The following is a 9185-nucleotide window of genomic DNA, read 5'->3' as shown; positions in this document are numbered from 1 at the left end:
GATAAGATGTCTAGGGTGGGAGTACCCCTTTAAGTTGGTCCTTGAAAAGAAGCAGGAAGAGGCAACATGAGAGAGGACTTGGTACCAGAAATTTTGTTAAGTGGGTACTTCGCCCCTAGACATCTTATATCCAAAGGATTGGGGATAAGCTAAAAATAAATTACCAAATAAATAGACGAATAAATAAACCTGAGCTCAGATGGTACAACCGGAATCTCTATTAGAACCTCACGGCGCCTACGAGATTCTCTACAGTTCAGCCACTGTCCCCCGGTGACTTCTCGCTCTGATAATATGTTAATTCTTGTAAACTTTTTTCTTTGTTATGCGGCGCATAATTTAATGTCCCTGGTGCTTAGGAGCTGTGCAAATTGCATCCTCAAGACGCGCTCTTATACGGCAGCTGCGACCGAATAATCCATGACTGATAGGAAACGCACGGTGTGGTAAAACACAGCCGCATCAGGTTTGGTGACAATGAAAAAAATAAAACAAATATCAACTGGCTTCAGAAAGTTAAACAGATTTGTAAAATTACTTCTATTAAAAAATCTTAATCCTTTCAGTACTTATGAGCTTCTGAGGTTAAGGTTGTTCTTTTCAGTCTAAGTCCTCTCTGATGACACCTGTCTCGGGAAACGCTCAGTTTAGAAGAGGTTTGCTATGGGGATTTGCTTCTAAACTGGGCGTTTCCTGAGACACGTGTCATCAGAGAGCACTTAGACAGAAAAGAACAACCTTAAAGGGGTATTCCAGGCCTAAACTTTTTTTTCATATATCAACTGGCTCCGGAAAATTAAACAGATTTGTAAATTACGTCTATAAAAAAATCTTAATCCTTCCAATAGTTATTAGCTTCTGAAGTTGAGTTGTTGTTTTCTGTCTAACTGCTCTCTGATGACTCATGTCCCGGGAGCTGTGCAGTTCCTATGGGGATATTCTTCCATCATGCACAGCTCCCGGGATGTGACATCATCATTGAGCACTTAGACAGAAAACTTCAGAAGCTAATAACTATTGGAAGGATTAAGATTTTTTAATAGAAGTAATTTACAAAACTGTTTAACTTTCTGTAGCCAGTTGATATATTAAAAAAAAATTTTTTTTCCTGGAATACCCCTTTAAATGTGCACTCTGAGTAAAAAAATATTTTTTGCTATTGCATTCCTTATAGTAAATAAAAAAAAGTTTATTTCCCCCTTTTTTGCGCTGATATGTATTACCAGCTGGGAGACCTTATATAGACAGGGCTGAATTAACCACCAGGTGACTCCAATTGAGGTGGAGAAACAGGTCAGAGATAATCAACAGAAATGTCACAGAGATTAAAGGGGTATTCCGGTGGGAAAAAAAAATTTTTCAAATCAACTGGTGCCAGACAGTTTTACAGATCTGTAAATTACTTTTATTTAAAAATATTAAGCCTTCCAGCACTTATTAGCTGCTGTATGCTCCAGAGGAAGTTGTGTAGTTTTTTCCAGTCTGACCACAGTGCTCTCTGCTGACACCTCTGTCCATGTCTGGAACTCTCCAGAGTAGAAGCAAATCCCCATAGCAAACCTCTCCTGCTCTGTACAGTTCCTGATATGGACAGAGGTGTCAGCAGAGAGCATTGTGGTCAGAATGGGAAAAAAAAACTACACAACTTCCTCTGGAGCATACAGCAGCTAATAAGTAATGGAAGAGATAAGAATTTTATATAGAAATCACTTACAAATCTGTATAACTTTCCGGCACCAGTTGATTTGAGAAAAAAATAAAAATTCCCACCGGAGTACCCCTTTCATTTCAAATGTCATAGTTTTTTTTTTTTTTTTTTTCCTTTTTAAAGGGGTACTCCGGCCCTAGACATCTTATCCCCTATCCAAAGGATAGGGGATAAGATGTCAGATCGTGGTGGTCCCGCTGCTGGGAACCCCCGGGATCTAGGCTGCAGCACCCACCTCAGCAGCTTCCGGAAACGCTGGAAGCTTCGGATCCCGACCACGCGAGCGAAAGAGCATGACATCACGGCTCCGCCCCTTGTGTGACGTCACGCCCCACCCCTCAATGCAAGTCTATGGGAGGGGGCGTGACGGCCGTCACGCCCCCTCCCATAGGCTTGCATTGAGGGGGCGGAGATTGATGTCACACGGAGGCGGAGCCGAGAAGTCACAACGCTACGGCCCCGTGATCGACAGTAATCAGACCCGGAGCGAACACGCTCCGGGGACTGATTATAAACGGGGTGCGGCGTGCAAGATCACAGGGGTCCCCAACGGCGGGACCCCCTGCGATCCTTTGGATAGGGGATAAGATGTCTAAGCGCCGGAGTACCCCTTTAATACACTTGGAAAAAATTCTAAAATTCTGTTTAAAGAATTCCCACATTCTGATTATAGGATATTGAGTGCGAACTGATGGGGAAAACTGAGGTTTTTTTTTTTCAGTTTTTTATTGTAGCACAAGGAGCAACATAACAAAATGGTAAAAAATGTAGCGATTGGGAAGACTTTGCGGATACATTGTACATTCTGCAGCTGCTCCTCCAGCACTTTACTAACTGCTATTAGTCAGGATGTCAGGATTTTACATTTTTCATGAGAAGTCTTCATGTTGAGACTCTATGGGATTGCTGAGAGCTTTCCTGCAGTCCCGTTCCCTCGATACCCGGACTCGTCGTGGCCTCGGAGCTCTGATATGGCAAACTTTAAATTAACTCTTTTGTGTCGCTATCTCCCGTGTATCACTGAAGTCACAGTTCTGTCCATTGGTTTTTCTTCTATAATGAAATAAAATTATTTCCAAGGTTCTGCACCAGTGGTCTCAAGCTGTGGCCCTCAAGATGATGAAAACTTCAACTCCCAGCATGCCCGGATGCATGGCCGGTTCTGCCTATAGGCAAAATAGGCAGCAGCCTAGAGCGCCCTCTTGATGGAGGGGCACCGCTCGAACTGCTGCAAAAATGTTAATAGCCAGCATCCAAAGCCCCAACCACTCATCCAAAGAACCCACCCAGCCAGCACCCCCGTTGCAACTACCCCCCCCCCCCCCCCCCCCACCGGTACCCCGGTAATCTGCATTCTTCAGCCTGCTGGAAGAGCGCTGGGCCACCTCCGAGGCCAGATGGGCAGGTCAGGTCCGACCAGCATCCTGACATCGAACGCGCCTTCATACCTCCACCCCATGGGGAGGAGGTTTGTTACAGTGTGTCACCCCAGTAGTAATGAGATTACATGAGGAGGAGGTTTGTTACAGTGTGTCACCCCAGTAGTAAGGAGATTACATGAGGAGGAGGTTTGTTACAGTGTGTCACCCCAGTGGTAAGGAGATTACATGAGGAGGAGGTTTGTTACAGTGGGTCATCCCAGTAGTAAGGAGATTACATGAGAAGGAGGTTTGTTACAGTGTGTCACCCCAGTAGTAAGGAGATTACATGAGGAGGAGGTTTGTTACAGTGTGTCATCCCAGTAGTAAGGAGATTACATGAGGAGGAGGTTTGTTACAGTGTGTCACCCCAGTAGTAAGGAGATTACATGAGGAGGAGGTTTGTTACAGTGTGTCATCCCAGTAGTAAGGAGATTACATGAGGAGGAGGTTTGTTACAGTGTGTCACCCCAGTAGTAAGGAGATTACATGAGGAGGAGGTTTGTTACAGTGTGTCATCCCAGTAGTAAGGAGATTACATGAGGAGGAGGTTTGTTACAGTGTGTCACCCCAGTAGTAAGGAGATTACATGAGGAGGGGGTATGTTACAGTGTGTCACTCCAGTAGTAAGGAGATTACATGAGGAGGAGGTTTGTTACAGTGTGTCACCCCAGTAGTAAGGAGATTACATGAGGAGGAGGTTTGTTACAGTGTATCACTCCAGTAGTAAGGAGATTACATGACAAGGAGGTTTGTTACAGTGTGTCACCCCAGAAGTAAGGAGATTACATGAGGAGGAGGTTTGTTACAGTGTGTCACCCCAGTAGTAAGGTGATTACATGAGGAGGAGGTTTGGTACAGTGTATCACTCCAGTAGTAAGGAGATTACATGAGGAGGAGGTTTGTTACAGTGTGTCACCCCAGTAGTACGGAGATTACATGAGGAGGAGGTTTGTTACAGTGTGTCACCCCAGTAGTAAGGAGATTACATGAGGAGGAGGTTTGTTACAGTGTGTCACCCCAGTAGTAAGTTGATTACATGAGGAGGAGGTTTGGTACAGTGTATCACTCCAGTAGTAAGGAGATTACATGAGGAGGAGGTTTGTTACAGTGTGTCACCCCAGTAGTAAGGTGATTACATGAGGAGGAGGTTTGGTACAGTGTATCACTCCAGTAGTAAGGAGATTACATGAGGAGGAGGTTTGTTACAGTGTGTCACTCCAGTAGTAAGGAGATTACATGAGGAGGAGGTTTGTTACAGTGTGTCACCCCAGTAGTAAGGAAATTACATGAGGAGGTTTGTTACAGTGTGTCACCCTAGTAGTAAGGTGGGGTGTGTCAAAGGGCAGGTCAAGGGGTGGTAAAATTAGCTTTCGCCTAGGGTGGCAAAATTCTTTGCACCAGCCCTGCCGGTTGTTTAGGGGCGGAGTAGCCCTTAAAGGATAAGTTGGTTTTGGTTACACATGATAGAGGGTGCTGGAGAGAGCCAGGGTGCTGCACGGAGATCATGGGGGGTCCCAGCAGCCGGACCACCTCGTGATCAGACATCTTGTCCCCTATCCTTTAGATTTAGGAGGTTTCCATTGTGGTGTGAGTCGCAGCTCTTTAGCGCGCTGGAGTGTTGCGGATGACACTTGTATGCGGATCTGGCCTACTTTTTTTCTTTCTTTTTTTGCTCCTTTTCATAATGACTAGTATCAATTAGCAGGAGGAGGTGTAGACAAACCCCGGAGCGAACCTTCAGCAGTCGTTCCGCCAACCACGGAACATTATTTTATCACAGCTGCATAATCCGCAAAATGTTCTGCTCTTTACACAAAAAAATAAATCGCTGGTTTCTTAAGATCTTGAAGTTTTCTCTTTCCCTGAACTTCAAAAATATTAACATTTTGGTGACTACGGCAGCGATGAGCAGATTAAAAGGCCTACGCTGCAAAACGGAGATTTTCTGCTCCCGGAAACCTATTGGCTTTAGATGCAGCAGACTGACACTGACAATCCCTCAGTTAGTTGAGAACATCATAAAGACATGAGGAGAAGTTTAGGCTCCGCTGGCATTTATGGAAAGAAAGCCGTTCTCTAAGGGATAGTCTCCCAAAAAACATCTTATCCCCTATCCAAAGCCCCAAGCTTCCGTGACCATAGCGCGGGACCCTCACGATAAGATGTTTTTCGGCGGAGTACCCCTTTAATGGAGTACTCCGGTGGTAAACAATTTTTTTTTTAATCAACTGGTGCCAGAAACTTAGACATATTTTTAAATTACCTCTATTTAAAAATCTCAATCCTTCCAGTACTTATCAGCTGCTGTATGCTCCACAGGAAGTTGTGTAGTTCTTTCCAGTCTGACCACAGTGCTCTCTGCTGCCACCTCTGTCCGTGTAAGGAACTGTCCAGAGCAGGAGAGGCTTCCTATGGGGATTTGCTTCTGCTCTGGACACAGTTCCTGCTACTCATTATACCCAGACCCGCGTATTTAGGCCCCCGTATTTAGGACCCCCATCTCCCGTTGGTATAGTCAGCACCAGGTAGAGGGGTCACGACAGGCAGCGCAGGCGGGAACATAGTCACAAGGCTGGGGTAAGGATTTTTGCCACCCTCGAAGAAAAGCTAATTTTGCCGCCCCTTGACCCCGCCCATTGGCTCCGGCCTTTGACCCTCTCCCCCTTACCACTGTAGCAAACATCCTCCCCATAGGGTGGATGTATGGAGGCGCGCTCGATGTCAGGATGGTGGACGGACCTGACCTGCCCATCTGGCCTCGGAGGTGGCACTGTGCTCCCCCAGAAGGCTGAAGAATGCAAATTATAATGGTACCGGGGGTGGGGGGGGGGATGTTGCAACGGTGGTGCTGGCTGGGTGGGTGCTTCCGATGAGCGGCGGGGGCTTTGGATGATGGCTGGCTACTAACTTTCATGCAGCCCCCCATCAAGACGGTGCTCTAGGCAGCTGCCTATTTTGCCTATAGGCAGAACCGGCCCTGCATAGTCAGTAAGTAGACGTGTTTTGCCGTTTACCGATAATATTTGTCTTTTGTGTTTAATACTGATGAAACCTAATGGCACCTTCTGTATTTGTGGTTAAAGGGGTACTCCGGCGCTTAGACATCTTATTCCTTATCCAAAGGATAGGGGATAAGATGCCTGATCGCGGGGGTCCCGCCAGCGGCGGGACCCCCGTGATCAGGCATCTTATCCCCTATCCTTTGGATAGGGGATAAGATATCTAAGCGCCAGAGTACCCCTTTAATTAATATTTATCTACAATGTTGTCTTTGACAATTAACATTATTATTGCTTATGGGGTATTATCCAGTGTGGTTTACTGTTTATAACTATTTGTTACTCTATGGGGTGTATTTGTAACGCTGCACATATTTACCTATTCTTTGCCGTTTACGTCATGTTGTTTCTCCCGCCGCGATGAATCGCAGCATCCTGTTATATCCTGTAATATTTAGTGATTGTAATTTACTTAATTGGTGTATTCTTTAGGATTCAAGATTACTGGGGGGGGGGGGAGGGGGTGTATTTCTCTGGGGTCTGATTCTATACGTCATCTCATGTTAGAAATACAATTGCCTAAAGGACTAACAAATCCCTTGTGTATAGGAAACATGACAGGGAGTATCTCTACATCATCCCTTTATCTTATTGAGTGTTCTCCTGCTATCCAGAGAAACATTTAATTTTTGGATGCATTTTTGAATTTTTTTTTTAATTTAAAGGGGTACTCAGAATGGAAAACTTTTTTTATTTATTTTATTTTATTTTTTTTAAATCAACTGGTGCCAGAAAGTTAAACCGATTTGTAAATTTCTTCTAGTAAAAAATGTTTTAATCCTTCCAGTACTTATCAGCCACTGAATACTACAGAGGAAATTATTTTCTTTTTGGAACACAGAGCTCTCTGCTGACATCACGAGCACAGTGCTCTCTGCTGTCCTCTCTGTCCATTTAAGGAACTGTCCAGAGCAGCATATGTTTGCTATGGGGATTTGCTCCTACTCTAGGACAGTTCTTAAAATGGACAAAGATGTCAGCAGAGAGCACTGTGGTCATGATGTCAGCAGAAAGCTCTGTGTTCCAAAAAGAAAACAATTTCCTCTGTAGTATTCAGCAGCTAATAAGTACTGGAAAGATTAAGGTTTTTTAATAGAAGTAATTTAAAAATCTGTTTAACTTTCTGGCACCAGTTGATGTAAAAAGAAAAGTTTACCACTGCTGGAGTACCCCTTTAATGCGATAAAATACTCCACCATGGACCAGGAAGGCAGAGATCATAACATCCATCTCCGTCTTCTTTCTGTTTTAGGATTCGCTTGAGTCACCTGTGAAATTTGATTCAGATTTAAAGAGGTATTCCAGGAAAAAACGTATATATAATATATATATATATATATATATATATATATATATATATATATATATACGTTTTTTCCTGGAATACCTCTTTAAATCTGAATCAAATTTCACAGGTGACTCAAGCGAATCCTAAAACAGAAAGAAGACGGAGATGGATGTTATGATCTCTGCCTTCCTGGTCCATGGTGGAGTATTTTATCGCATTAAAGGGGTACTCCAGCAGTGGTAAACTTTTCTTTTTACATCAACTGGTGCCAGAAAGTTAAACAGATTTGTAAATTATTTCTATTAAAAAATCGTAATCCTTCCAATAATTATCAGCTGCTGAAGTTGAGTTGTTCTTTTCTGTATGGCAACAGTGCTCTCTGCTGACACCTCTGTCTGTCTCGGGTACTGCACAGAGTAGAAGAGGTTTGCTATGGGGATTTGCTTCTACTCTGGATAGTTCCCGAGACACGTGTCATCAGAGAGCACTTAGACAGAAAACAACAACTCAACTTCAGCAGCTCATAAGTACTGAAAGGATTAAGATTTTTTAATAGAAGTAATTTACAAATCGGAATCATGGCCGCACATCCACCATTTGTAATTTGATCTACTTGATTCTCGGCATAATTTCAAGAACTAACAGGTTGTTATTATACATTTTTGATCAAAAAGTACAAGCCCACTCGCCACGTCAAGGCCACCTATTAAGAGTGGGTCCCTAACGTCCCTAGCATAAAGTAGCAGGTAGCTACATAGGTAGTAGGTAGTCTAACTGGGAGCACATGGTAAGTGAGCTTTTACACCCTGTTCACACTGGTGTGGTGCTGTGCGGTGTCGTGTCTGCAGGGGGGTGCGGCCCATGGACTGGTTTGAGTGGCATTGGGGCCGCTCTGCCGGTGGGTCGTTCCCCCTGTGGGCACTGGTGTCGCGGTGGTGGTGGTCGCCGCCCGGTGCTGCGCCATTTTATGCTAGGGACGTTAGGGACCCACTCTGGATAGGTAGCCTTGACGTGGCGAGTGGGCTTGTACTTTTTGATCAAAAATGTATAATAACAACCTGTTAGTTTTTGAGTTTATGCTGAGAAGCAAATAGATCAAAATACAATTTGTGGATGTGCGACCATGTCTGTCTTCTCTACTTGTAATTTACAAATCTGTTTTAAAGGGGTACTCCACTGGCAAACCTTTTCTTTTTATTTATTTTTTTAAATCAACTGGTGCCAGAAAGTTAAACAGGTTTGTCAATTACTTCTATTTAAAAATCTTAATCCTCCCAGTACTTATCAGCTGCTATATGCTCCATAGGAAGTTCTTTTATTTTTGAATTTCCTTTCTACCTGACCACAGTGCTCTCTGCTGACACCTCTGTCTATGTCAGGAACTGTCCAGAGTAGGAGAAAATCCCCATAGCAAACCTCTCCTGCTCTGGTCAGTTCCTGACATGGACAGAGGTGTCAGCAGAGAGCACTGTGGTCAGACAGAGAGGAAATTCAAAAAGAAAATAACTTCCTCTGTATTATAAAGCAGCTGATAAGTACTGGAAGGGTCAAGATTTTTTAATAGACGTAATTTACAAATCTCTTTAACTTTCTGGCACCAGCTGATTTAAAAGAAAAGGTTTTCCAGTGGAGTACCCCTTTAACTTTCTGGAGCCAGTTGATATATATATATATATATATATATATATTTAAAAAAAAGTTTTTTCCTG

This window comes from Hyla sarda, chromosome 2, assembly GCF_029499605.1.
Source record: "Hyla sarda isolate aHylSar1 chromosome 2, aHylSar1.hap1, whole genome shotgun sequence".
Lineage (NCBI taxonomy): Eukaryota > Metazoa > Chordata > Amphibia > Anura > Hylidae > Hyla > Hyla sarda.
This window is presented reverse-complemented; position numbering follows the sequence as displayed.